A 26,130-nucleotide genomic window follows, 5' to 3' on the forward strand; every position below is an offset into this window, starting at 1 on the left:
AAAAGATCATCTTAATTCAAAGATCTGCATCTTCTGTCTACTTCTGAAGATCAGGCTAAGGGATGTAGGCTAGGGGATCTCTGCAAATCCTGAGTTTGAATCCTCAGTTGGACTACTCTTCCTATGTGTGATATTCTGGATTGTTTCTTAAGTTGTTAGCATGAATTCAAGGGTAGACTTTACAGAGTTTCATGGCTGTATTGTTGTTAACAATACTTCCAATAAAGTTCAAGAGCAGTTTTTCTCCGATGTCTTTTCAAGATCATATAGAGTTTGTTTAGGAAGATGTTGGAGGGCAGCCTTAATCTTTTGGTGATAGGAATGGGTAAGTAAATGAGTCCCTTGCAATATTATTTATTTTTGAGGGGAGGGGCATGTTTGTATGCAGCTGGAAAGAGTAAACTATCAGAGAATTCCCTAAACACATGATTCATTGTAATATCTACAATTTCATGTGGTCCTTGATATCTTTGAGTACTATAGGAGCCCAAAGGCCAAGCTATGAGCTTTCCTGCTCTTTCCAGATATGTCCCTCCTTGTAGGGGAAAGCCTCTCTACCCAGCTAGTTCTTATCAGCTGGAAGAGCTACAGTCCATTCAGTCTTCAATTTAATGAATTTCACCTCCCTGATAGCCTGTGAAATTATTCAGACAAGCCAATCACGTGACTTCCCGTGGAATTATTCTAACGAGCCGATCACATTCTCCTGTAGGAACAAAGGGCCTCCTAACCTGCTTGTCACAGCTAAGCCTGCCTCCCACCACTCCTGATTGCCCTCTGTTCCCACGTCAGCTCTGGTACGGCCCTGCACAGAATGTGATATCGTCCTTCTGCAGGCTGTGAGTATATGTAACTAATAACCTGCTGCAAATCTCGTTTTTCAGTGCCAAGTGTTATATATTCAGTCATCTCATACTATTTGGGGCAGAGGATGCCTCCTTTGCCAGTGAGGTGAATAGGAGGTGATGAGAACCTGTGGGCCTTCTAGTTACCACTTCATAGGAGGCAGATAACCGTGTGTCTCTGAGGGCTATTATGGTTATGAAAATGCTTTTGCTGAGGGAGCTCAAGGGTTTCTGAGAGTTGCCTAATTTTATTTACTGTTACCACTTGTTCTTTCAACCTCTCCAGATTACAATTGATAAAGGAAGTGTATTTTTGGAGTAAGGGGTAAAATATTAGACTTTTTTTTTTTTTTTTTTAACGATGGTTCCTATAACATATGATCCTTAGTCACTTAATATAAAAGTCACTATACCTTAGGTTGGAAGTGCAAAACCAATCAGAATTTTAGTAACCATAAGGGAGGTAGCTCTTGGACAAGAAATAGACCAAATAAATAAATAAAACCTTAAAACATATTTTGGAAGATGGAAGCTAGTTTAAGGGACTTCCATCTTATACTGGAAGATCTACTGGAAGATTTTTAAAGGGCCCTTGTAGTTCTTGCTGTAACTGCAGTTTTTCCAGGATTATATTGTTGACAGGTATTTCCTTAACTGACAAATAACTTTATCTGCCTTTTTTTAAGTTCCCTCAGCAGTGTTGATTTAAGATAGTAACCATGATAATGATGAGTAGTTTCACAAAGGAATTTAGCTAATGTTCATTGAGATCATCTGTTATCACCAAGTGGCCATCTTGGGAGACCCAGAGATGATCTGAGTGAAGATCATCTTTTTCATTTTTGGAATCAGGAGTCATTTTTTAAATGACTTCTTTGAATCTCTCCATGGATTTACCCTTTGAGAATTTATTTAGGATCAAAACCTTGGGTAAGGCTGTCTTTTGGGTACAATCGTCTCCTAGAGCTTTTCTTTTAGGTTCCATATTATTTCCTTTTGCATGGGTCTCAACTTTTATAGTAGCCATCTCTCTAGGAAGTAAGAGTACAACTGCAAGAAGAACCATTAGTTCAAGTAAGAATCCTAGAATAAGCTCAAAAGAAGCATCAACCACTTTTACAGCAAAAGTTACTGCTCTAAGACAAGGGGTTAAACCTTTGCAACTGGGTCAAGGATGAGGCGATAGTAAGTAGTGGATTTTTGATGGTTCTCATAAACTAACCTCCTAAGTTCTTGTCCAGATTGCTCATACATAAGTAGACACAGGTGCTTTTAGTACTTCAGGATATCTAGGGAAGTAAACTGTTGCTGAAAAGCCTTCTTCAGGCTATCAAAGTCTTATTCACATTTGGGCTCCCAAAACAGAAAGTGACTATTACTGAAGATTTAGTCAATTAATAAAAGGTGTTGCAATTTCAGAACAATTTAATCCCCACAGCCTGTAAAATCTAGTTAAACCTAGAAATCTTCTCAATTGTTTTGTGAGGGGTCTAGGAAAGTTTGGGTATCTTAATTAGGAGAGAGTGAATCTCTACCTTAGTGGGTTATGTCTGAAATAATAGACTGGTTTTTGACAAAACTGTAACTTCTCTTTTGAAACTTTGTCCTTTTTCTGTTATGACTGAAAGTAAATGGAATTCTTGTTACAGGCCATTTTTTCCCTTAAACAAAGTGGGAGATCCATCTGCATATTGTATCAGAGCTAAATCACAAGGGAAATTTTGATAACTTCTAAATCTCATTTGAGGTTCTAGGAAAAATCAGAGGGGGCTTCAGTGAACCCCTGGGGCATGCTTATTCATGTATATTTTTGTCCTTTCCTGGTGAAGTAAAAAAGATGTTGATTGTCATGGTTTGGGAGCACACAACAAAGATCAATTAACTATAATGAAACAAATAACTTCAGATATAATTGGCAGCAGATGTTTATTTGGGTTAGGTACTACTGGGAATAGAGGAATAATAATTTGGTTGATGAATGGCCCTGAGATCTCAAAAAGATGTCCTCATCCTTACTTGCAGAGTAGCAATATTTAAGAACTACTCCAGGGCCTGAGAATGCCTTGGGACATAAAGCTTTCAACTGTAGTTGAGCCCTTCTTTTGCTCTGGCTTCAAGGAATACTGAGGAAGTTTGGGCAACAAAGTAATGGATCTCTGTGAACTTTAATGGGTTCTTCTCTAATGAGTTTTCTATTTAAGTGTAACTTTTAGCGCAGAGTGAGGTATGGTGTCAAGAACTGTATTTTGAAGATTCATCAAATATAATGGCACAAGCAAAGATATATCCAGAGCAGGAACTGCTTGATTATGAATGAAGGAGTCCTCTGATCTCTAGAAATAGCCCCTTTGGTCTGCATTCACTATTATACTTGTATTTGCAAAGTAAGTCTCTCTGTATGAAATTTTCAGGTGTGGAATCACAAAGTAGGAAGGAATGTTTTTCAATCAAGGGCCAAGGGTTAGAGCTAAGGGCTGAGCAATAGAGAAAAATCTATTTTTTTTTTTTTTTAATACCTGCTGCCTGTTTCTATGTTTACTCCTGGGAAGAGGTTGAGCAACGATGTTAGAGTTTAATGAAAAGTACCAGTTGTATCTACAAGGAATTGATGAGGTTGACCATCCGTATTCATAGTTAACACACTAAGTATTTGAAGTGTTAGGAATTGGGTGTGTTTTTCCTTTCATAGAGCATTCTCACTGATAGACATGGAGAGAATTTGCTTTTTTGTTGTTTTTTTCTTTTGTCAGATGAAACTATCTCTTTTTTAGTGTGCCTCTGTTTGCAGTATCTATAAGTGTCCTTGTCGATAGGTGGTTGGTTGGGAACTAGACCACCTAACTGATCTGAGGGACCATAAGGTTATTTTGGGTGCTGTCTTATTTTTGTTCCAAAGTCCTTTCAAAATGTTCTGCCAGGTGTTACAGTGAAGCACCATGGTGAGCACAATATAAATGCAAGTGAGCAAATATAAAATGAAAAAGATATCATCTCTGTTTTCCATGACCTAAACATCTAACAGATGCATTCTAAAGCTTTTTAGTTCAAGGAAATGCAGTATGGACAGATGGATTCAGATCTTGATCAAATATTTAGACTTGAGCTGGAGAAGTAGGCAGGATTGATGGTCAGAAAACAAACCATACATTTGGTGTAAATGAACATGTAATTCATTAAAAAAAAATAATAAGCTATCTTAGTATGATAGAAGAAGAAGAAGAAGGCAAAGGCACCCCACTCCAGTACTCTTGCCTGGAAAATCCCATGGATGGAGGAGCCTGGTAGGCTGCAGTCCATGGGGTCGCTAAGACTCGGACATGACTGAGCGACTTCACTTTGACTTTTCACTTTCATGCATTGGAGAAGGAAATGGCAACCCACTCCAGTGTTCTTGCCTGGAGAACCCCAGGGACGGGGGAGCCTGGTGGGCTGCCGTCTATGGGGTCGCACAGAGTCGGGTATGAGTGAAGTGACTTAGCAGCAGTAGTATGACCATAATGTGTCCATGCTCAGATGTATCTTTTCTGTTTTTTAAATAAGGTGTCTCATGCCATGGACTTTGCTTTTTTTCAGTCGTTCACATCTGGAGGTCTTTTTGCTTCTTGGGGGACATTTTGTATTTTCTAGAGATGTTTTTGGTTATCACAACTTAGAGGTAGGTAAGGAAGGGTGGCTAGTGACATCTGAAAGGTAAAGGCCAGGGATTCTGAAATGTGAAGGATTCTCTCTCCCCAACAGGAATTATCCAGCCCAAAATGTCAGTAGTACTAAGGTTGAAAAGATTTTCTTTGTTTAGAAAAGGTGCTGAGATTCTGGAAGCAAATCTCTCAATCACCTCTTTCCTGCCTACTTTCCAGTGCTAGAGGGATAGCTTGTGAGTTATTTAATCTCATGCAATTTAGAATGGAGGCTGGGCTGGGTGGGCCAGAAGGATTAGGGGTGGTATGGGGTGGAACAATGATGACTTCTGGACTAATATATTAACAGAGTAATTTAATTCTTTGAAAGGAAGAAGAGCTACTCTGTAAGACCTAGGTTACCATGGTAGCACATGGCTTCAATCACTCCTGATTAATTCCCAGCAATTAGAATAAAGGGTAAGCCTTTACTTAAATCTCTTGTCAAGAAAGAAAAATAGCATCAAGTGAATTATTCTAAGAAACAGGGTCTTGACACAGTCCATTTTAAAAGTTGGAATTTGTTTTAATCCCATGCCTGGCTCAGAAATGACAATACTGTGACTGTACACTGTGAGAGCCCCCTTTCCATATGCTTAGGATAAAATGATTGCTGTTGGCATCAGTAGACCATCTGCTGCTGGAATTTCAGACTGTTAAGGTGAAATAGGTTTAGAGTTGCACCAAGGAAATGAGAGACTCTTTCATTTTTAATCTATTTGTGTGCTCTTTGTGTTTACTTTAAGCAGCTGAAAGAGTAGAAAATATTCACGCTAAATTTTCAATGCCTGTTAAGTTGCTGTCTGTATTTGTAACAGATTGTCAAATTCCAATAAGTGTTTATATCCTTGGTGCCCTGGGTAAGGCTATTTCCACTTTAAATGTATTACTTATTGTTCAAATTTTGCAACAGCTCTAGAAATAAAACACCCACAAGCCATAATACCAATATCTCTTTAATCAGATTTAATATTTTGGCCCAGTATTTTTTATACAAATATATGGCCTAATATGATTGTGTGCTATTTTTTGGCACCTACTTGTAAGAAATTGATCATTCTGCTTTTCCCCAGTTTTCATAATTATTACTTTCTATCTGAGCTTTTTCTGAAGTAAACTTTCTGAATTCTTGGGGCAAATGCTTTGTTTACTACACACTTGGCTGATTGGATGTCCTCTCCTGAGTAAGAACAAGACCTATTGTAACACTCTATCCTGTGTTACCTCTGAGCTCTGAATATCCCTACATGACTTATGAGAACCAGAAAGACCATTTCTGTTCGGTATAGTTTCTATAATTGCTATAGTTCTTAGACAAATATGTGTTGAGTGTTTTGTGGCAGGCTTTGTGTTGTCCATGAATAAGAAGTGAACACCAGCATATAGGAACCCTGTTGTCTTATTCATTCGCTAGTGTGATTGAAGTTGGGAGTAGTAACTGGATCTGAACCTGTAGGTCCCGCCCTCTCTTTTCACCATGCTGATAATACCAGTGGCAAACAGAATGCATTTTGGGGTTTTCTTTTTCTTTCATTCCTATTGCCTGCAAGGTTCCCCCTCAGTTTTTCATGAAACCAATTCCTTAAAAAAAAAAAAAAAAAAAAGCCCAGAGATTTAGTGTTTCCATTACAGAAAGCCACCTGACAAAGAACCTGCCTTGAAATTGTAAGTGGCTCAGTCGTGTCCAACTCTTTGCGACCCCATGGACTGTCCATGGAATTCTCTAGGCCAGAATACTGGAGTGGGCAGCCTTTCCCTTCTCCAGGGGATCTTCCCAACCCAGGAATCGAACCGGGGTCTCCTGCATTGCAGGCAGATTCTTTACCAACTGAGCTATCTGGGAAGCCCAAGATGATCTATTAAATATATTAAACCTATTGGATTCAGAAGTAACAAAACATTTTAATTCAAACTTTTATAGTTTGAAGTGGGTGATGATTGCATCTTTGCACACTCAAAACATGCAGCTGAAAGGGTGATTAACATAGTCAACTGCCTTATGAAAAGCCTTTCTAGCAAGTGAAATATTTATTCGTAGGTATTCAGGATTCATGGTCTTATCATCCATTAAAGCATATCCATAAAGCTCTACAGCAGATGCCTCTGGTGCCCAAGTTACAGCCTCTCAACCCACCTCTAATTACAGCCACTGCTGCTAATGCTACTGCTACTGCTAAGTCACTTCGGTCGTGTCCGACTCTGTGTGACCCCATAGACAGCAGCCCACCAGGTTCCTCCGTCCCTGGGATTCTCCAGGCAAGAATACTGGAGTGGGTTGCCATTTCCTTCTCCAATGCATGAAAGTGAAAAGTGAAAGTGAAGTCGCTCAGTCGTGCCCAACTCCAGTGACCCCATGGACTGCAGCCCACCAGGCTCCTCCATCCATGGGATTTTCCAGGGAAGAGTACTGGAGTGGGATGCCATTGCCTTCTCCTAATTACAGCCACAGTGCTAGCTAATTTCAGTGTCAGTGCTTCATGCTGACAACCTCCCATTCTGAGGGCTTGTTGCATTTTCATACTTGCTGCCACACAGCCTGTTTGAAGCCAGGGGAGTCTGCTTCTCCTCTCCCAAGTCTATTTCCCTGGCATCCTCACTTTCCTTTCCTGAGATCAATTTCCTCCAAAACTTACTGCCACCCAAGTTCCAGTCTCAGGCTCTACTTTCAGGAGGAAATAAAACTCAGCTCTCAACTTGGAATTTTTGTCTTTGCCTACTGTATGAAAATAATAAAACTATAAAATGATTTATTTAATGTATTTGAGGTTCATAGATTTTCATAGCTTCAGCCTGGCCTTACCCAAATTTATCTAATTATATAGGTTATTATAATAATATGCTTGACTTTAGATTTACATGAATTCATAGGAAGAAAGCCTGTTTTTTTCTCTTCTTGTCTCTCCAAAGACTTATCCTTTTTTTTACATAACTGGAGACATGGGGCTGATTTTGGTTAAGGCTTTTACAAACTAAAATCATCGTGCTTTTAAAAAAAAGTGGAAATAGTAGTGGAGTTGTGGTCATTGAATCTGACCCTTTATAGTAAGTGATTCTTATGCTGAACTTTGGCCTTATTAAGACATCTATGCTCTATTAGGATTTATGGAAATAGATTCCAAGTGAATGTGAATGTTCACACACCATTCTCTGGGGGTGATATGAACTCTGAAGTTCAAAGGCTATGATACCCAATACAAATCTGGGATTTCTAAGCCTTCTTTCTACATTTATATCTACTATTTCTGGTCTTTAAGTAAAAAGGGAATATAAAGAACAAATTTCTTATTTGGTCATAAGAAGTTATTTTTAATCAGGGACAACTTTGAACCTGATCTCTTTGATATATAAATGAGATTGAATTTCATTGCCCTTCACATCTCTGGAGAGCTCTCTCTTTTTATCTGATTGTCATGTAATTTTTTTTTCCTTTTATTTTTTTATTTAAATTTATTTTAATTGGAGGCTAATTACTTTACAATATTGTATTGGTTTTGCCATACATCAACATGAATCTGCCACAGGTGTACACGTGTTCCCCATCCTGAACCCCCCTCCCACCTTCCTCCCCGAACCATCCCTCTGGGTCATCCCAATGCACCAGCCCCAAGCATCCTGTATCCTGCATCGAACCTGGACTGGCAATTTGTTTCTTATATGATATTATACATGTTTCAATGCCATTCTCCCAAATCATCCCACCCTCTCCCTCTCCCACAGGGTCCAAAAGACTGTTCTATACATCTGTGTCTCTTTTGCTGTCTCTTATACAGGGTTATTGTTACCATCTTTCTAAATTCCACATATATGCATTAGTATACTGTATTGGTGTTTTTCCTTCTGGCTTACTTCACTCTGTATAATAGGCTCCAGTTTCATCCACCTCATTAGAACTGATTCAAATGTATTCTTTTTAATGGCTGAGTAATACTCCATTGTGTATACGTACCACAGCTTTCTTATCCATTTGTCTGCTGATGGACATCAGGAACTCCCAATCCCACCATAAACTCAAGGAAGTTCCACATTAGACTCGTTAATGCATCTGATGACTTCTGATGTGTTTTATATGATACTTTTAAGACACATGGAGCTTGTTATATACTATCTCCTAAAGTCCATTTAGTTGACTTCATTGTAAGCAATAGATGACTGATTTAGTAGAATTTAATCCAAGCTTTTCGTGCCAGGTGAGTCCATCTACTGTGCACTCTGACTCAGAAAATATTGCACAGAATAACTGGGTATGGGTTAAGGATAGGCTTTACTGGTAAAACAAAAATTTATACAAGTCAAGGGTGACCAGGAGAAAACAATACACCTAAAAAAAAAAAAAACAATACACCTTTTCCTCATCTCACAGTGAGGTATGCTGAAACTAGGGCTCTGGATCCTTATTTGTGAGTCTGTTCCTTGGGTTGAGACCTTCCTTTTCCCTCAATGCCCACTGTGTGCAAGCACAATAGCAACTTTCTTTGAGAGAGGATGGACTGATAGGTGTAAGAAGGCTGTATTTGGATACTGAGTTTTACCAGAAGAGCCCATAGCCTTGCAACACCCAGAAACCTTGAGGCCCATAGGAAATTGGAATCCCTTTCTGGAAGAAAGGAGCCTCCAACCCTGTAGAGGACAGAATTTGGTGAATCTACTCAGATTAGAAGCAAGGACAATGCAGATCCTGTTAGCTCTTTGTCCAGGGAAGCCAGGATCTCTCAGAGGATGATTTTTGGACAATTCTCTTATATCAGATTTATCGGAAAAGCAAGATTAAAGGTAAAAAAGGCCTACCTCTAACCAGAAAGGTGTTTCCCCTTACCAAACAGTAGTAAGAGCACCCAGTAGCTAATCAATCCAGCTGAGTCAATCCTGACACCCACTGAAGTGGAAGATACATTGGCATGACTATAATAGTTACATTGGGATGACTATCCTCCCCCCACCTCAACTTATATCTAATGTCTGAGGACTCCTTTATTGATACTAACAGATATTTCATATGTTTTCTTTGTGGTAGTGTGTGCATCGCATTTCTTACTTTATCCTTTGACTTTTAACCTATGCATGCCTTTGTGAGTTTCTTTTAAAGAGCATATAGTTGGGTCTTGCTTTTAAAATCCAACCTAACAATATTTTTCTTAAAATTGGTGTGTTTAGAGTTTAGACCATTCACATTTAGTGTAATCATAATATGTTTGGGATAGAATATACCACATTGCCAGCTATTTTGCTATTTCTCTCTGTTTCAGCTATTCTTGTTCTGTTTGGGGATTACTGAACATTGTTTATGATTCAATTTTATTTCCTTTATGAACTTAAGATTTTTCCTCTTTTTGAAATTAATTTAGTAGTTGCCCTAGTATTTATAAATACAGTTTTAATTAATCTGACTCTACCCTCAAATAGTATATTCCCATTTCCTCCCCCCAACCCTTTATTCTATTGTTGCATACATACTACTTTAACATAGCTTATAATCATAGATTACTACTCTTTTATTTCAGACAGTTTATTTTTAGAGCAATTATACCTTTAAAATGATATTTTATTCTATTTCCAACATTCCTTATTTATTTGTAAAGTTTCATATGTTCGACAGATCCAAGTTCTTTTGCTGAAGAAAGTATTTTAAAATTTCTTGTGGAGTAGGTCTGTTATCAACAGATTTCCTTAGTCTTTGTTTACTGAGTAAGTTTTTCTCATTTAAAAACTTGTATGTATGTATATATATATATATAATTTCTGCTGGTCTAGAATTCTGAGTTGACAGATTTTCTTTTTCCCTTAAAAGCACTTGAAGGAGGTCCTCACTTCTTTGTCTTTTTGGTTGCATGCTATTTAACAATAAATCCACTGTAATCCTCCTTCTTATTATTCTCCTGAAGGAAATATGTCTTTGTTTTATGTTTGCCTTCAAATTTTCCTCTTTGTCTTTGGTTTTCAAAAGTTTGAATATTTCTTTGTTTTTTGTATTAGCTGAGTATCTTCAATCTTTAGTTTGATATATATCATTAATTTTGGGAGAGGCTTAGCTGTTATTTCCTCAGGTATTTCTCCCAACTTTTTGTATCTCTACTCTTTGTGGGATTTCAATTGCATTTGTGTTAGAACTTTTGATATTGTTCTACAGCTCTTGAGTGTTCTACTCAGTTTTAACTCTTTTTTTCCCCTCTCTTTCTTTCAGTTTGAGTAATTTCTATTGACCTATCTTCTGGTTCCCTGATCCTTTCTTCACTATGTTCATTCTATTTATGAGCCTTAAAAGGCATTCATTATTTCTCTCAGTTTCTTTTACATTTCTAATAATTCCGTTTGATTCTGTCTTAGTTTCCATGACTGCTGAAACGACCCACATGATATTACATGTTGTCTTTCTTTTCAACTAGATCTTTCAACACATTAGTTATTTTACATCCCTTGTTTGATACTAACAACATCTGTGTCATATCAGAGGCCTCTGCTGATGATTACTTTCTCTTATGGTGTTTTTCTTGCCTTTACATGTGTCATAATTTTTTTGTTGAAAGCTGGGCATCTTGTATAGGGAACGAGATACTGAGGTAAATATCTGAGGTAAATATATTTTTTATGCCTGAAGACAAGTGTACCTTACTTTCTGCTAGACCTTAGTATGGAGGTTTCTGTTAATCTTGACAGTAGTTGGTCTGGATTTGAGGTCTTTTGGTTGCTATGGTTACCACAGTTTTTTGTTTTGTTTTTTTTTTCCAAAATTTTCCAGTGATACTTTTGTTCAGATTGTGGGCTGCTTTGTAAGAGATTATTTTCTCAGTATATGCTTATTCTTAGTGTCTTCCCTTTGGGCTGTGCCCTAGAGAGAAGCTGCCTCTTGCTATTCTCCCACCCGTATTCCGCTGTTACTATTAATTCATGTTTATTAGCCTGCTGGTTGATGTTTTCACAGAGGAGGATTTTCCAATGTTCTAGTTATGTTTATGGTCCTGAAATTACTGTTGCCTTGTGTTTCAGGAGTTTTGCATTCACACGTGTTCCTGACTCCCCTTCAGACCTATACCCAGGTTTGTTGTGTATTTCTATCCCTTCCACAATGCTTAAGCTTTTCTCTTTTATTCTCTTTCTCCAGCTTCACTGGGCTTCTACAATTGCCCTAATACCTCAAGTATTATTGCTCTTACCCCAGTAAATTAAGACTTTTGTTCCATAAGGGATAAGAGAGACACTGTTCTGGGAAAGGATTCATCAGGCTGGCTGCTGTTTTCCTTTCTCAGCCAACACCAGGAGGAAAGCTTTTCCACAGTCTCCCATATTTTCCTTTTGAGTGCTCCATGGGTTTATGGAAAATAAGTCTGAAAGTGTTAATCTCCCTATACTTGTGGTTCCCAGAGCTTCATACTTTCTTTGGAGCCTTTAATTCAGTATAGTTCTGTTCAGTTGCTTAGTCATGTCTGACTCTTTGAGACTACATGGACTGCAGCATGCCATGCCTCCCTGCCCATGACCAACACCTGAAGTTTGCTCAAACTCTTCCATTGAGTCAGTGATGCCATCCAACCATCTCTCCTCTGTCATCCCCTTCTCCTCCAGCCTTCATCTTGTCCAGTATCAGTGTCTTTTCCAATGAGTCAGTTCTAAGCATCAGGTGGCCAAAGTATTGGAGTTTCAGCTTCAAAATCAGTCCTTCCAATGAATATTCAGGACTGATTTACTATAGGATTGACTGGTTGGATCTCCTTGAAGTCCAAGGGACTCTCAAGAGTCTTCTCCAACACCATAGTTCAAAAGCATCAATTCTTCGGCCCTCAGCTTTCTTTATAGTCCTACTATCACATCCATACATGACTACTGGAAAAACCATAGCTTTGACTAGACAGACCTTTGTTGGCAAAGTAATGTCTCTGCTTTTTAATATGCTGTCTAGGTTGGTCATAACTTTCCTTCCAAGGAGCAAGCGTCTTTTAATTTCATGTCTGCAGTCACTATCTGCTGTGATTTTAGAACCAAAAAAAATTAAGTCTGTCACTGTTTCCATTATTTTCCCATCTATTTGCCATGTAGTGATGGGCCCAGATGCCATGATCTTAGTTTTCTGAATGTTGAGTTTTAAGCCAATTTTTTCACTCTCCTCTTTCATTTGCATCAAGAGGCAAGAGGCTTTTTAGTTCTTCTTAGCTTTTTGCCATAAGGGTGGTGTCATGTGCATATCTGAGGTTATTGATATTTCTCCTGGCAATCTTTTTTTTATTAATTAATTTATTTTAATCGAAGGCTAATTACTTTACAATAATTTTGCCATATATTGACATGAATAGTTTTTACCATATATTGACATGAATCAGCCATGGGTGTACATGTGTTCCCCATCCTGAACTGCCCTCCCACCTCCCACCCAATCCCATCCTTCAGGGTTTTCCCAGTGTGCTGGCCCTGAGTACCCTGTCTCAGGCATCAAATCTGGACTGGCGATCTATTTCATATATGGCAATATACATGTTTCAATGCTATTCTCTCAATTCATTCACCCTCGCCTTCTCCCACAGAGTCCAAAAGTCTGTTCTTTACATCTGTGTCTCTTTTGCTGTCTCATATATAGGGTCAATGTTACCTTCTTTCTAAATTCCATATATATGCATTAATATACTATATTGGTGTTTTTTTTTTTCTTATTTACTTCACTCTGTATAATAGGCTCCAGTTTCATCCACCTCATTAGAATGGATTCAAATGCATTCTTTTTAATAGCTGAGTAATATTCCATTGTGTATATGTACCACAGCTCTCTTATCCATTTGTCTGCCAACAGACATCTAGGTTGCTTCCATGTCCTGGCTATTGTAAACAGTGTTGAGATGAACATTGGGGTATCGGTGTCTCTTTCAATTCTGATTTCCTCGGTGTGTGTGCCCAGCAGTGGGATTGCTGGGTCATATGGCAGTTCTATTTGTAGCTTTCTAAGGGATCTCCACACTGTTCTCCATAGTAGCTGTACTAGTTTGCATTCCCACCAACAGTGTAAGAGGGTTCCCTTTTCTCCACAAGCTCTCCAGCATTTATCATTTGTAGACTTTTGGATAGCAGCTATTCTGACTGGAGTGAGATGTACCTCATTGTGGTTTTGATTTGCATTTCTCTGATAATGAGTGATATTTAGGATATTTTCATGTGTTTGTTAGCCATTTGTATGTCTTCTTTGGAGAAATGTCTGTTTAGTTCTTTGGCCCATTTTTTGACTAGGTCATTTATTTTTCTGGAATTGAGCTTCATGAGCTGCTTGTATATTTTTGAGATTAATTCTTTGTCCATTGCTTCATTTGCTATTATTTTCTCCCGTTCCAAAGGCTGTCTTTTCACCTTGCTTATAGTTTCCTTCATTGTGTAAAAGCTTTTAAGTTTAATTAGGTCCTATTTGTTTATTTTTACTTTCATTTCCTTTACTCTGGGAGGTAGGTTATAGAGGATCCTGCTGTGTCAGAGAGTGATTTGCCTTTGTTTTCCTCTAGGAGTTTTATAGTTTCTGGTCTTATGCTTAGATCTTTAATCCATTTTGAGTTTATTTTTGGGTATGGTGTTAGAAAGAGTTCTAGTTTCATTCTTTTATAAGTGGTTGACCAGTCTTCCCAGCACCACTTGTTAAAGGATTGTTTTTTCTCCATTGTATATTCTTGCCTCCTTTGTCAAAGATAAGGTGTCCATATGTGCGTGGGTTTATCTCTGGGCTTTCTATTTTGTTCCATTGATCTATATCTCTGTCTTTGTGCCAGTACCATACTGTCTTGATGAGTGTAGCTTTGTAGTATAGTCTGAAGTCAGGCAGATTGATTCCTCCAGTTCCATTGTTCTTTCTAAAGATTGCTTTGGCTATTCGAGGTTTTTTGTATTTGCATACAAGTTGTGGAATTATTTGTTCTAGTTCTCTGAAAAATATTATTGGTAGCTTGATAGGGATTGGATTGAATCTATAGATTGCCTTGGGTAGTATACTCATTTTCACTATATTGATTCTTCCGATCCATGTAAATGGTATATTTCTCCATCTATTTGTATCATCTTTGATTTCTTTCATCAGTATTTTATAGTTTTATATATATAGGTCTTTAGTTTCTTTAGGTAGATGTATTCCTAAGTATTTTATTCTTTTTATTGCAGTGGTAAATGGAATTGTTTCCTTAATGTCTCCTTCTGTTTTCTCATTGTTAGTGTATAGGAATGCAAGGGATTACTGCTTGTTAATTTTATATTCTGCAACTTTGCTATATTCATTGATTAGCTCTAGTAATTTTCTGGTGGTGTCTTTAGGATTTTCTATGTAGAGGATCATGTCATCTGCAAACAGTGAGAGATTTACTTCTTCTTTTCCAATCTGGATTCCTTTTATTTCTTTTTCTGCTCTGATTGCTCTAGTTAAAACTTCCAAAACTATGTTGAATAGTAGTGGTGAGAGTGGGCACCCTTGTCTTGTTCTTGACTTTAGGGGAAATGCTTTCAATTTTTCACCATTGAGGATAATGTTTGCTATGGGTTTATCATATATGGCTTTTATTATGTTGAGGTATGTTCCTTCTATGCCTTCTTTCTGGAGGGTTTTTATCATAAACGGATGTTGAATTTTGTCAAAGGCTTTCTCTGCATCTATTGAGATAATCATATGGTTTTTATCTTTTAATTTGTTAATGTAGTATATCACATTGATTAATTTGTGAATATTGAAGAATCCTTGCATCCCTGGAATAAAGCCCACTTGGTCATGATGTATGATCTTTTTAATATGTTGTTGGATTCTGTTTGCTAGAATTTTGTTAAAGATATTTACATCTATGTTCATCAGTGATATCAGCCTGTAGTTTTCTTTTCTTTTCTTTTCTTTTTTTTTTGTGGCATCTTTGTCAGGTTTTGGTATTAGGGTGATCGTGGCCTCAGAATGAGTTTGGAAGTTTACCTTCCTCTGCAAGTTTCTGGAAGAGTTTGAGTACGATAGGCATTAGCTCTTCTCTAAATTTTTGGTAGAATTCACCTGTGAAGCTATCTGGTCCTGGGCTTTTGTTTTTTGGAAGATTTTTTATTACAGTTTCAATTTCTGTGCTTTTGATGAGTCTGTTAAGATTTTGTATTTCTTCCTGGTTCAGTTTTGGAAGGTTATACTTTTCTAAGAATTTGTCCATTTCTTCCAAGTTGTCCATTTTGTTGACATATAGTTGCTGATAGTAATCTCTTATGATCCTTTGTATTTCTGTGTTGTCTGTTGTGATTTCTCCATTTTCATTTCTAGTTTTGTTGGTTTGATTCTTCTACCTTTTTTTCTTGATGAGTTTGGCTAATGGTTTGTCTATTTCATTTATCTTCTCAAAGAGCCAGCTTTTATTTTTTTTGATTTTTGCTATAGTCTCCTTTGTTTCTTTTTCATTTATTTCTGCCCTAATTTTGATGATTTCTTTCCTTCTACTAACCCTGGGGTTCTTCATTTCTTCTTTTTCTAGTTGCTTTAGGTGTAAAGTTAGGTTATTTATTTGATTTTTCTCTTGTTTCTTGAGGTAAGCTTGTATTGCTATGAACCTTCTGCTTAGCACTGCTTTTAATGAATCCCATAGGATTTGGGTTGTGTTTTCATTTTCATTCATTTCTATGCATATTTTGATTTATTTTTTGGTTTCTTCTGTAATGTGTTGGTTATTGAGAAGCATGTTGTTTAGCATCCTTATGTTTGTATTTTTAATAGTTTTTTCCTGTAGTTGATATCTAATCTTACCACATTGTGATCAGAAAAGATGCTTGAAATGATTTCAATTTTTTTGAATTTATCAAGACTAGATTTATGGCCCAGGATGTGATCTATCCTTGAAAAGTTTTCATGTGCACTTGAGAAAAAGGTGAAATTCATTGTTTTGGGGTAAAATGTCCTATAGATATCAATTAGGTCTAACTGGTCCATTGCATCATTTAAAGTTTGTGTTTCCTTGCTAATTTTCTGTCTGATCTATCCATAGGTGTGAGTGGGGCATTAAAGTCTCCCACTATTATTGTGTTGCTGTTAGTTTCCCCTTTCATACTTGTTGGCATTTGCATTACATATTGCAGTGTTCCTATGTTGTGTGCATATATATTTATAACTGTTATATCTTCTTCTTGGATTTATCCTTTGATCATTATGTAGCATCCTTCTTTGTCTCTTTTCATAGCCTTTATTTCAAAGTCTATTTTATCTGATGTGAGTATTCCTACTCCTACTTTCTTTTGGTCTCCATTTGTGTGAAATATCTTTTTCCAGCCCTTCACTTTGAGTCCATATGTGTCCCTTGTTTTGAGGTGGGTCCCTTGTAGACAGCATATATAGGGGTCTTATTTTTGTATCCATTCAGCCAGTCTTTGTCTTTTGGTTGGGGCATTCAATCCATTTACATTTAAGGTAATTCTTGGTAAGTATGATCCTGTTGCCATTTACTTTGTTTTTTGGGATTTGAGCTTATAAACCTTTTCTGTGTTTCCTGTCTAGAGAAGATCCTTTAGCATTTGTTGAAAAGCTGGTTTGGTGGTGCTGAATTTTCTCAGCTTTTGCTTGTCTGTTAAGCTTTTGATTTCTCCTTCATATTTGAGTAAGATCCTTGCTGGGTATAGTAATCTGGGATGTAGGTTTTTCTTTTTCATCACTTTAAGTATGTCCTGCCATTTCCTTCTGGCCTGAGTGTTTCTGTTGAAAGATCAGCTGTTATCCTTTTGGGAATCCCCTTGTGTGTTATTTGTTGCTTTCCCCTTGCTTCTTTTAATATTTGCTCTTTGTGTTTGATTTTCATTAATTTGATTAACATGTGTCTTGGGGTGAAGGAACATTTCATGCAAAGATGGGCTCGATAAAGGATAGAAATGGTATGGAACTAACAGAAGCAGAAGATATTAAGAAGAGATGGCAAGAATACACAGAAGAACTGTACAAAAAAGATCTTCACGACCCAGATAATCACGATGGTGTGATCACTGACCTAGAGCCAGACATCCTGGAATGCAAAGTTAAGTGGGCCTTAGAAACCATCACTACGAACAAAGCTAGTGGAGGTGATGGAATTCCAGTTGAGCTATTCCAAATCCTGAAAGATGATGCTGTGAAAGTGCTGCACTCAATTTGCCAGCAAATTTGGAAAACTCAGCAGTGGCCACAGGATGGGAAAAGGTCAGTTTTCATTCCAATCCCAAAGAAAGGCAATGCCAAAGAATGCTCAAACTACCGCACAATGGCACTCATCTCACACACTAGTAAAGTAATGCTCAAAATTCTCCAAGCCAGGCTTAAGCAATATGTGAACCATGAACTTCCTGATGTTCAAGCTGATTTTAGAAAAGGCAGATGAACCAGAGATCAAATTGCCAACATCCTCTGGATCATGGAAAAAGCAAGAGAGTTCCAGAAAAACATCTATTTCTGCTTTATTGACTATGCCAAAGCCTTTGACTGTGTGGATCACAATAAACTGTGGAAAATTCTGAAAGAGATGGGAATACCAGACCACCTGATCTGCCTCCTGAGAAATTTGTATGCAGGTCAGGAAGCAACAGTTAGAACTGGACATGGAACAACAGACTGGTTCCAAATAGGAAAAGGAGTTCGTCAAGGCTGCATATTGTCACCCTATTTGTATAATTTATATGCAGAGTACATCATGAGAAACGCTGGACTGGAAGAAACACAAGCTGGAATCAAGATTGCTGGGAGAAATATCAATAACCTCAGATATGCAGATGACACCACCCTTATGGCAGGAAGTGAAGAGGAACTAAAAAGCCTCTTGATGAAAGTGAAAGTGGAGAGTGAAGAAATTGGCTTAAAGCTCAACATTCAGAAAACGAAGATCATGGCATCTGGTCCCATCACTTCATGGGAAATAGATGGGGAAACAGTGGAAACAGTGTCAGACTTTATTTTTCTGGGCTCCAAAATCACTACAGATGGTGACTGCAGCCATGAAATTAAAAGACACCTACTCCTTGGAAGGAAAGTTATGACCAACCTGGATAGCATATTCAAAAGCAGAGACACTACTTTGCCAACAAAGATTCATCTAATCAAGGCTATGATTTTTCCTGTGGTCCTGTATGGATGTGAAAGTTGGACTGTGAAGAAGGCTGAGCACCGAAGAATTGATGTTTTTAAACTGTGGTGTTGGAGAAGACTCTTGAGAGTCCCTTGGACTGCAAGGAGATCCAACGAGTCCATTCTGAAGGAGATCAGCCCTGGGATTTCTTTGGAACAAATGATGCTAAAGCTGAAACTCCAGTACTTCAGCCACCTCATGCGAAGAGTTGACTCATTGGAAAAGACTATGATGCTGGGAGGGATTGGGGGCAAGAGGAGAAGGGGACGACAGTGGATGAGATGGCTGGATGGCATCACTGACTCGATGGACGTGAGTCTGAGTGAACCCTGGGAGTTGGTGATGGACAGGGAGGCCTGGCGTGCTGAGATTCATGGGGTCGCAAAGAGTTGGACACGACTGAGCGACTGATCTGATCTGATCTGGGGTATTTCATCTTGGGTTTTTCCGATTTGGGACTCTGGGTTTCTTGGACTTGGGTGGCTATTTCCTTCCCCATTTTAGGGAAGTTTTCAATTATTATCTCCTCAAGTATTTTCTCATGACCTTTTTGTCTTCTTCTTCTGGGACTCCTATGATTTGAATGTTGGGGCATTTAACATTGCCCCAGAGGTCTCTGAGGTTGTCCTCATTTATTTTAATTCTTTTTTATTTTTTCCTCTCTGCTTCATTTATTTGCACCATTCTATCATCTACCTCACTTATCCTATCTTCTGTCTCAGTTCTTCTACTGTTGGTTCCCTCTAGCTTTTGATCTCAGTTATTGCATTATTCATTATTTATTGACTATTTTTTATTTCTTATAGGTCCTTGTTAAACATTTTTGCATCTTTTCAATCCTTGTCTCCAATCCTTTTATCTGTAACTCCATTTTGTTTTCAAGATTTTGGATCATCTTTACTATATAATGATTCTGAATTCTTTTTCAGGTAGACTCTCTATCTCCTCCCCACCCCACCCCCCCTTTTTTTTTTGTTTGTTTGTTTGTTTGGTGGGCATTTATCATGTTCCTTTACCTGTTGAATATTTCTCTGCCTTTTCGTTTTGTTTAGATTACTGTGTTTGGGGTGGCCTTTCTGTATGCTGGAAGTTTGTGGTTCCTCTTTATTGTGGAGATTCCTCCCTGAGGGTGGGGTTGGACAAGTGGCTTGTCAGTGTTTCCTGGGTATGGAATCTTTCATCAGTGTTCTGGTGGGTGGAGCTGGATCTCTTCTCTCTGGAGTGCAATGAAGTGTCCAATAGTGAGTTCTGAGGTGTCTGGGTTTGGTGTGACTTTTGGTGGCCTGTATTTTAATGCTCAGGGTTATGTTCCTGAGTTGCTGGAGAATTAGCATGGCATGTCTTGCTCTGAAACTTGTTGGCTCTTGGGTGGAGCCTGGTTTCAATGTAGGTATGGAGGCTTTTGGATGAGCTCTTGTTGATTAATGTTCCCAGGAGTCAGGAGTTTTCTGGTGTTCTCAAGTTTTGGATTTAAGCCTCCTGCCTCTGGCTTTCAGTCTTATTCTTACAGTAGCCTCAAGACTTCTCCATCCATACAGCACCAAAGATAAAACATCTAGGTTAATGGTGAAAAGATTCTCCACAGTGAGGGACACCCAGAGAGGTTCACAGAGTACCTGGAGAAGAGAAGAGGAGGAAGGAGATAGAGATGACCAGGAGGAGAAGAGGGAAAATCAAAAAGGGAGAGGGCAATCTGGCCAGGAATCAAATCCCTATGTGCTCTCCACAGTCTGCAACACACAGAGAGGTTCACCGAGTTTCACAGAGAAGAGAAGAGGGAGGGAGGAGATAGAGGTGACCAGAAGGAGAAGAGGGGGAGTCAAAGGGGAGAGACCAATCTAGCTAGTAATTGGTTCACTAAGTTTTCTCCACAGCCCCGAAAACCCAAAGAGATTCACAGAGTTAAGTAGAGAAGAGAAGGGGGAGGAAGGAGATAGAGGTGACTTGGGGAAGAAAAAGGAGAGTGAAAAGGAGAGAGAGCAATCAAGCCAGTAATCACACCCCTAAGTAAAAATGGGTACCGAAGGTTAGATTCTTAAAGGTACAAAATTGATCAGATCAGATCAGTCACGTCCGACTCTTTGCAACCCCATGAATCGCAGCACGCCAGGCCTCCCTGTCCATCACCAACTCCCAGAGTTCACTCAGACTCATGTCCATCGAGTCAGTGATGCCGTCCAGCCATCTCATCCTCTGTCGTCCCCTTCTCCTCCTGCCCCCAATCCCTCCCAGCATCAGAGTCTTTTCCAGTGAGTCATCTCTTCGCATGAGGTGGCCAAAGTACTGGAGTTTCAGCTTTAGTATCATTCGTTCCAAAGAAATCCCAGGGCTGATCTCCTTCAGAATGGACTGGTTGGATCTCCTTGCAGTCCAAGGGACTCTCAAGAGTCTTCTCCAACACCACGGTTCAAAAGCATCAATTCTTCGGCGCTCAGCCTTCTTCACAGTCCAACTCTCACATCCATACATGACCACAGGAAAAACCATAGCCTTGACTAGACGAACCTTTGTTGGCAAAGTAATGTCTCTGCTTTTGAATATGCTATCTAGATTGGTCATAACTTTCCTTCCAAGGAGTAAGTGTCTTTTAATTTCATGGCTGCAGTCATCATCTGTAGTGATTTTGGAGCCCAGAAAAATAAAGTCTGACACTGTTTCCAAAAGCAAAGATTAAACTAAAGTAGAGGTAAGACTCTCAAAAATACAATATTAAAAATACAAAACAAAATCTCAAAAATTATAAAAAATATATATGAAATTTGTTTTAAAAATATGGTCTTTTTTGCAAGGTAATAGGTTATAAAAATGAAAATTAAAGGAGTAATAAAGAACTTAAAATTTTTTTTAATTAAAAATGATAATAGTAAAATATATCTAGGAATTTCTCTGGAGCTGTTGAGGGTAGTGCGGGGTCAGTTCAGCTTCAGATAGTTCCTTGTTCCAGCTTATACTTCTCAAGGTCAATAGCCCCCTTCCAATGCTTAGTCAGTGCTAACTACAGGGTTTTAATCTGTTGCACCTGTCACTTCCAAAGCATTTCCCTCTTCTTTGCTGCTTTTGGCTTCCTCTGTTTGCAAGTCTCTTCAGTGTCTAATTTCCACCATGACACAAGGGGGTGAAGGTGGTCATTTATTTAGGCTCACTTGTTCAGTTGTGCTGTGGGGAGGGAGGAAGAGTGCAAACAAATAATCACTGGAATGTGTGGGGAGTGCTCGCAGTGTAAGGATCACACTGGGTTTGCCCCAGCTCACTGCGCTTGTGCTTTCCTGGTCTACACTGCTCAGGCTCCAGGTTGCTCTGCAGGGGAACTGTCCAAAGAGGGCCCTGGGTTTCACACACTTCCCAGGTCTAAGCTGCTCAGGTTCAGGTTCTCAGGTATTCCACAAAGCCACAGACTCGGTTGGGCATGCGTTTTGTGCCCTTCCCAGGTCCAAGCAGCTCAGGCGACCAGGTGCTTGGCGAGCACACTGTCCCAGGTGGTCTGTGTGTCTTAATCACCTCCCCAGCCCCAGCCACTCTGTTTCCTGGGTGCGCTGTGATAGCGCTGTCTCAGGTGTGCCCTGTGTCTCCTCTGGGGAGCTGATCTCTGGCTGCGACCCACCTGGCAGATGTCAACCGTCCAGGATCTCAGGAAGACTTGGTTAGCAACTGGGAGCCTGCTCACAATTTGGTGGAGGATGCCATTTCTGGGGCCGAGATTGCCCCTTGCCTTCTGGCTCTGGCTGTCACCAGCCTGCCTCTCTGCCTCTGGTGGGAGAATGGGCCAGTCCGCAGGCAGCTAGCTAGCTCAATCCTTTGTTCTATGAGCGTTTTTTTGTGGGAAAGTTCTCTCTCTCTCTCTTTTTTTTTCTCTCTTGGGCTATCCTACAATTTGGGTTGCTATCTCACATTAAATTCCTCAGATTCTCCTCAGGGCATTCAGGCCCAGTCCTTACCCTAAGCATGCAACCCATGCCTCCCTGTTCAGCCCTGACTTGCTGATGGCAGACGTGAGTGTCTGGGCTACTTCTCCACTGGGAGTTGCGGTTTGGCACGTATTCTGTGGGGTTTTTTTTCCCCCTCCTGGTTATGTTGCCCTCTGAGATTCCAAAACTCCCTACAGACCCACCAATGAGAGGGTTTCTTGGTGTTTGGAAACTTCTCCTCCTTCACAACTCCCTCCCTGGGAAGGGTCTCTGTTCCTCTTTTGTCTCTCTTTTTGTCTTTTATATTTTGTCCTACCTACTTTCAAAAAGAATGTGCTGCCTTTCTGGGTGTCTGGTGTCCTCTGCCAGTGTTTAGAAGTTATTTGGTGGAAATTGCTGAGCATTCAAATGATCTTTTGATGAATTTGTGAGGCAGAAAGTGTTCTCCCTATCCTATTCCTCCACCATCATAGGACCGCCCCTTTCTCCTGGCAATCTTGATTCCAGTTTGTGCTTCATCCAGCCCAGAGTTTCTCATGATGTACTCTGAATATAAGTTAAATGAGCAGGGTGACAAAATACAGCCTTGATGTACTCCTTTCCCTATTTGAAGCCAGTCTGTTGTTCCACGTCCAGTTCTTACTGTTGCTTCCTGACCTCCATACAGATTTCTCAAGAGGCAGATCAGATGGTCTGGTATTCCCATCTCAGAATTTTCCACAGTTTATTGTGATCCACAGTCAAAGGCTTTGGCATGGTCAATAAAGCAGGAATAGATGTTTTTCTGGAATGCTCTTGCTTTTTTGAGGATCCAGAAGATGTTGGTAATTTAATATCTGGTTCCTCTGCCTTTTCTAAAACCAGCTTGAACATCTGGAAGTTCACTGTTGAAGCCTGACTTGGAGAATTTTGATCATTACTTTACTAGCATGTGAGATGAGTGCAACTGTGCTGTAGTTTCAGCATTCCTTGGCATTGCCTTTCTTTGGGATTGGAATAAGAACGGACCTTTTCTAGTCCTAAGGCCACTGCTGAGTTTTCCAAATTTGCTGGCATATTGAGTGTGGCACTTTCAAAACATCATCTTTTAGGATTTGAAATAGCTCAACTGGAATTCCATCATCTCCACTAGCTTTGTTTGTAGTAATGCTTCCTAAGGCCCACTTGACTTCGCGTTCCAGGATGTCTGGCTTTAGGTGAGTGATCATACCATCATGATTATCTGGGTCATGAAGATCTTTTTTGTATGGTTCTTCTGTGTATTCTTGCCACCTCTTCTTAATAGCTTCTGATTCTGTTATGTCCATGCCGTTTCTGTCCTTTATTGTGCCCATTTTTAGATGGGCATATTTGCATAAAATGTTGCATTGAATGTTCCCTTGGTATCTCTAATTTTATTGAAGAGATCTCTAGTCTTTCCCATTCTATTGTTTTCCTCTATTTCTTTGCCCTGATCACTGAGAAAGGCTTTCTTATCTCTCCTTGCTATTCTTTGGAACTCTGCATTCAAATGGGGATATCTTTTCTTTTCTCCTTTGCTTTTTGCTTTTCTTTTTTTCACAGCTATTTGTAAGACCTCCTCAGACAACCATTTTGCTTTTTTGCATTTCTTTTTCTTGGAGATGGTTCATTCAAGTATGATCTAAATCAAATCCTTTATGATTATACAGTGGAGGTGACAAATAGATTCAATGGATTAGATCTGATAGATAGAATGCCTTGAGAACTATGGATGGAGATTTGTAACCTCATACAGGAGGTGGAGATCAAAACCATCCTCAAGAAGGAGGCTACAATTGACCGTTAGTTATTCATCTAAGATTTTTACCTGAACTCTTCTTCCTGGCCAACATGTGTCGTATGTGCCTCAGATGAAAAATTCTTAGGTCTGTTTTCTTCTGTAGATGCCTATCCTTCTCTAATTTTTTTAGTTAGTTGTTTGATTTGTGACATCAGTTTATTTAATGTGATCAAAACAAGTTATTAATTAGCATTTTTCCAGCTTTTTGTGTGTTACAACTGTAGGAGCAATGCTCTTTTCAGTAGTCCATTTCTCTGAGCTAAAACTGGAATCACCACTGTCTATTGGAAAGTAAAGCTTAAAAGTTTCCCAATTCTGAGCTTGGTAGATCAATAAAACACATAGATCAATAAAACAGAACAAAGAACTCAGACCCACACAAGTATTCCCAACTGAGTTTTTTAGCAGACACAAAAGCAATTCAATAGAATAAGGATCTCCTTTTCAAGAAATGACACTGAAACAATCAGATATCCATAAACCAAAAATGATCCTCTTCCTAAATGTCTTGCCTTATACAAAAGTTACCTTAGCATCAATCATGGAATAAAATGTAAAATGCAATGCTAAAATTTTTATTAAAAGTACAATACAGATCTTAAGGCTAGCCAGAGAATTTGTAAACCAGATACTAGAGAACAATCCATTAAACAAAAATTGACAAATTGGATCTAGTCAAAATAAAACTTTTGTTCCAGGAAAGAAGTTGTGAAGAGCATGAAGAAATAAGGTACTGACTCAAAGTATTTTTAAAATTTCATATCTAATGAAGACCTTGTATCTAGGCTAGAAAGAATTCTAAAAACTCAATAATTAAAAGTCTATTAGAAAATAGGCCAAAGAAATGAACAGACATTTTACTAAAAGGCATGCAAATGAATAACCATGTGTAAAGGTGTTCAACATTATTAGCCATTAGGTAAATGCAAATTAAAAGCATGATGAGCTATTATTACAAATCTATTCAATGGTTAAAATGAAAAGTATAATGATATCAAATGACACAAAATGCAAGAATTTGCAGAAATGAATCACTCATAATTTACTGATGGAAATGTAAAATGATAGTCATTTTAGAAAATAGTTCTGCAGTTTCTTATAAAGTTTGCATTTTCCATATGATTGGTCTTCCATGGTAACTCAGCTGGTAAAAATCCACCTGCAATGAAGGAGATCTGGTTTTGATCTCTGGGTTGGGAGGATCCCCTGGAGAAGGAAACAGCTACCCACTCCAGTATTCTGGCCTGGAGAATTCAACTGACAGTATATGTCCATGGACAGGACTATTCCTTAGTCCATGGAGTTGCAGAGTCAGACATGGTGAGTGACTTTCACTTTCACTTTACCATATGATTACCAATTTTATTCTAAGGCATTTATTTTAAAGAAATGAAAACTTATGTTCTTACAAAGACCTGTATTTAAATGTTCATAGCAGCTATACTCATAACAGCCAGAAGTAAGAATTTCAATGTCCTTAACCTGTGAATACTTAAATTGGAATATATCCATTCCATAGGATATTATGTGGCTATGACAAAGTATGAGTTATCAGCATAGGCAACAACCTGGATCAATCTCCAAATGATTATGCTGAAAGAAAAAAAGCCAATCTCAAAAAGTTATATTTATTTATTTATTTTATTTTATTTTTTAACTTTATAATAATTATGTATATAAAAATTTTTTAAAGTTATATACTGTGTGATTATATTCATATACCATTATTGTAATTAAATATCAATATTATAGCAAAGAACATGTTAGTAGTTGCCAAGTGTTAGGAATGAGGTTGGGAGATTAGTGCGGCCATAAAGGAATATTAGGAGGGAATTGTCTGATGGAACAATTCCA

At 38.6% G+C, this 26,130-nt stretch overlaps 1 long non-coding RNA gene across 1 annotated transcript in view; it reads left to right on the top strand.

The window, feature by feature from the left end:
- The first annotated feature begins 618 nt into the window (after positions 1-618).
- The window catches only part of LOC147364214 (uncharacterized), a 54,621-nt gene continuing 29,109 nt past the window's right edge, over positions 619-26,130 (top strand). Inside the window, exon 1 of the long non-coding RNA XR_015134216.1 lies at positions 619-839. This is a non-coding gene — a long non-coding RNA (uncharacterized LOC147364214). The remainder of the gene's footprint in view (positions 840-26,130) is intronic.

Source organism: Bos grunniens, chromosome 10 (genome assembly GCF_055505025.1).
Source record: "Bos grunniens cultivar Pamir isolate PY7600 chromosome 10, Bosgru_T2T1.0, whole genome shotgun sequence".
Taxonomy (NCBI): Eukaryota; Metazoa; Chordata; class Mammalia; order Artiodactyla; family Bovidae; genus Bos; species Bos grunniens.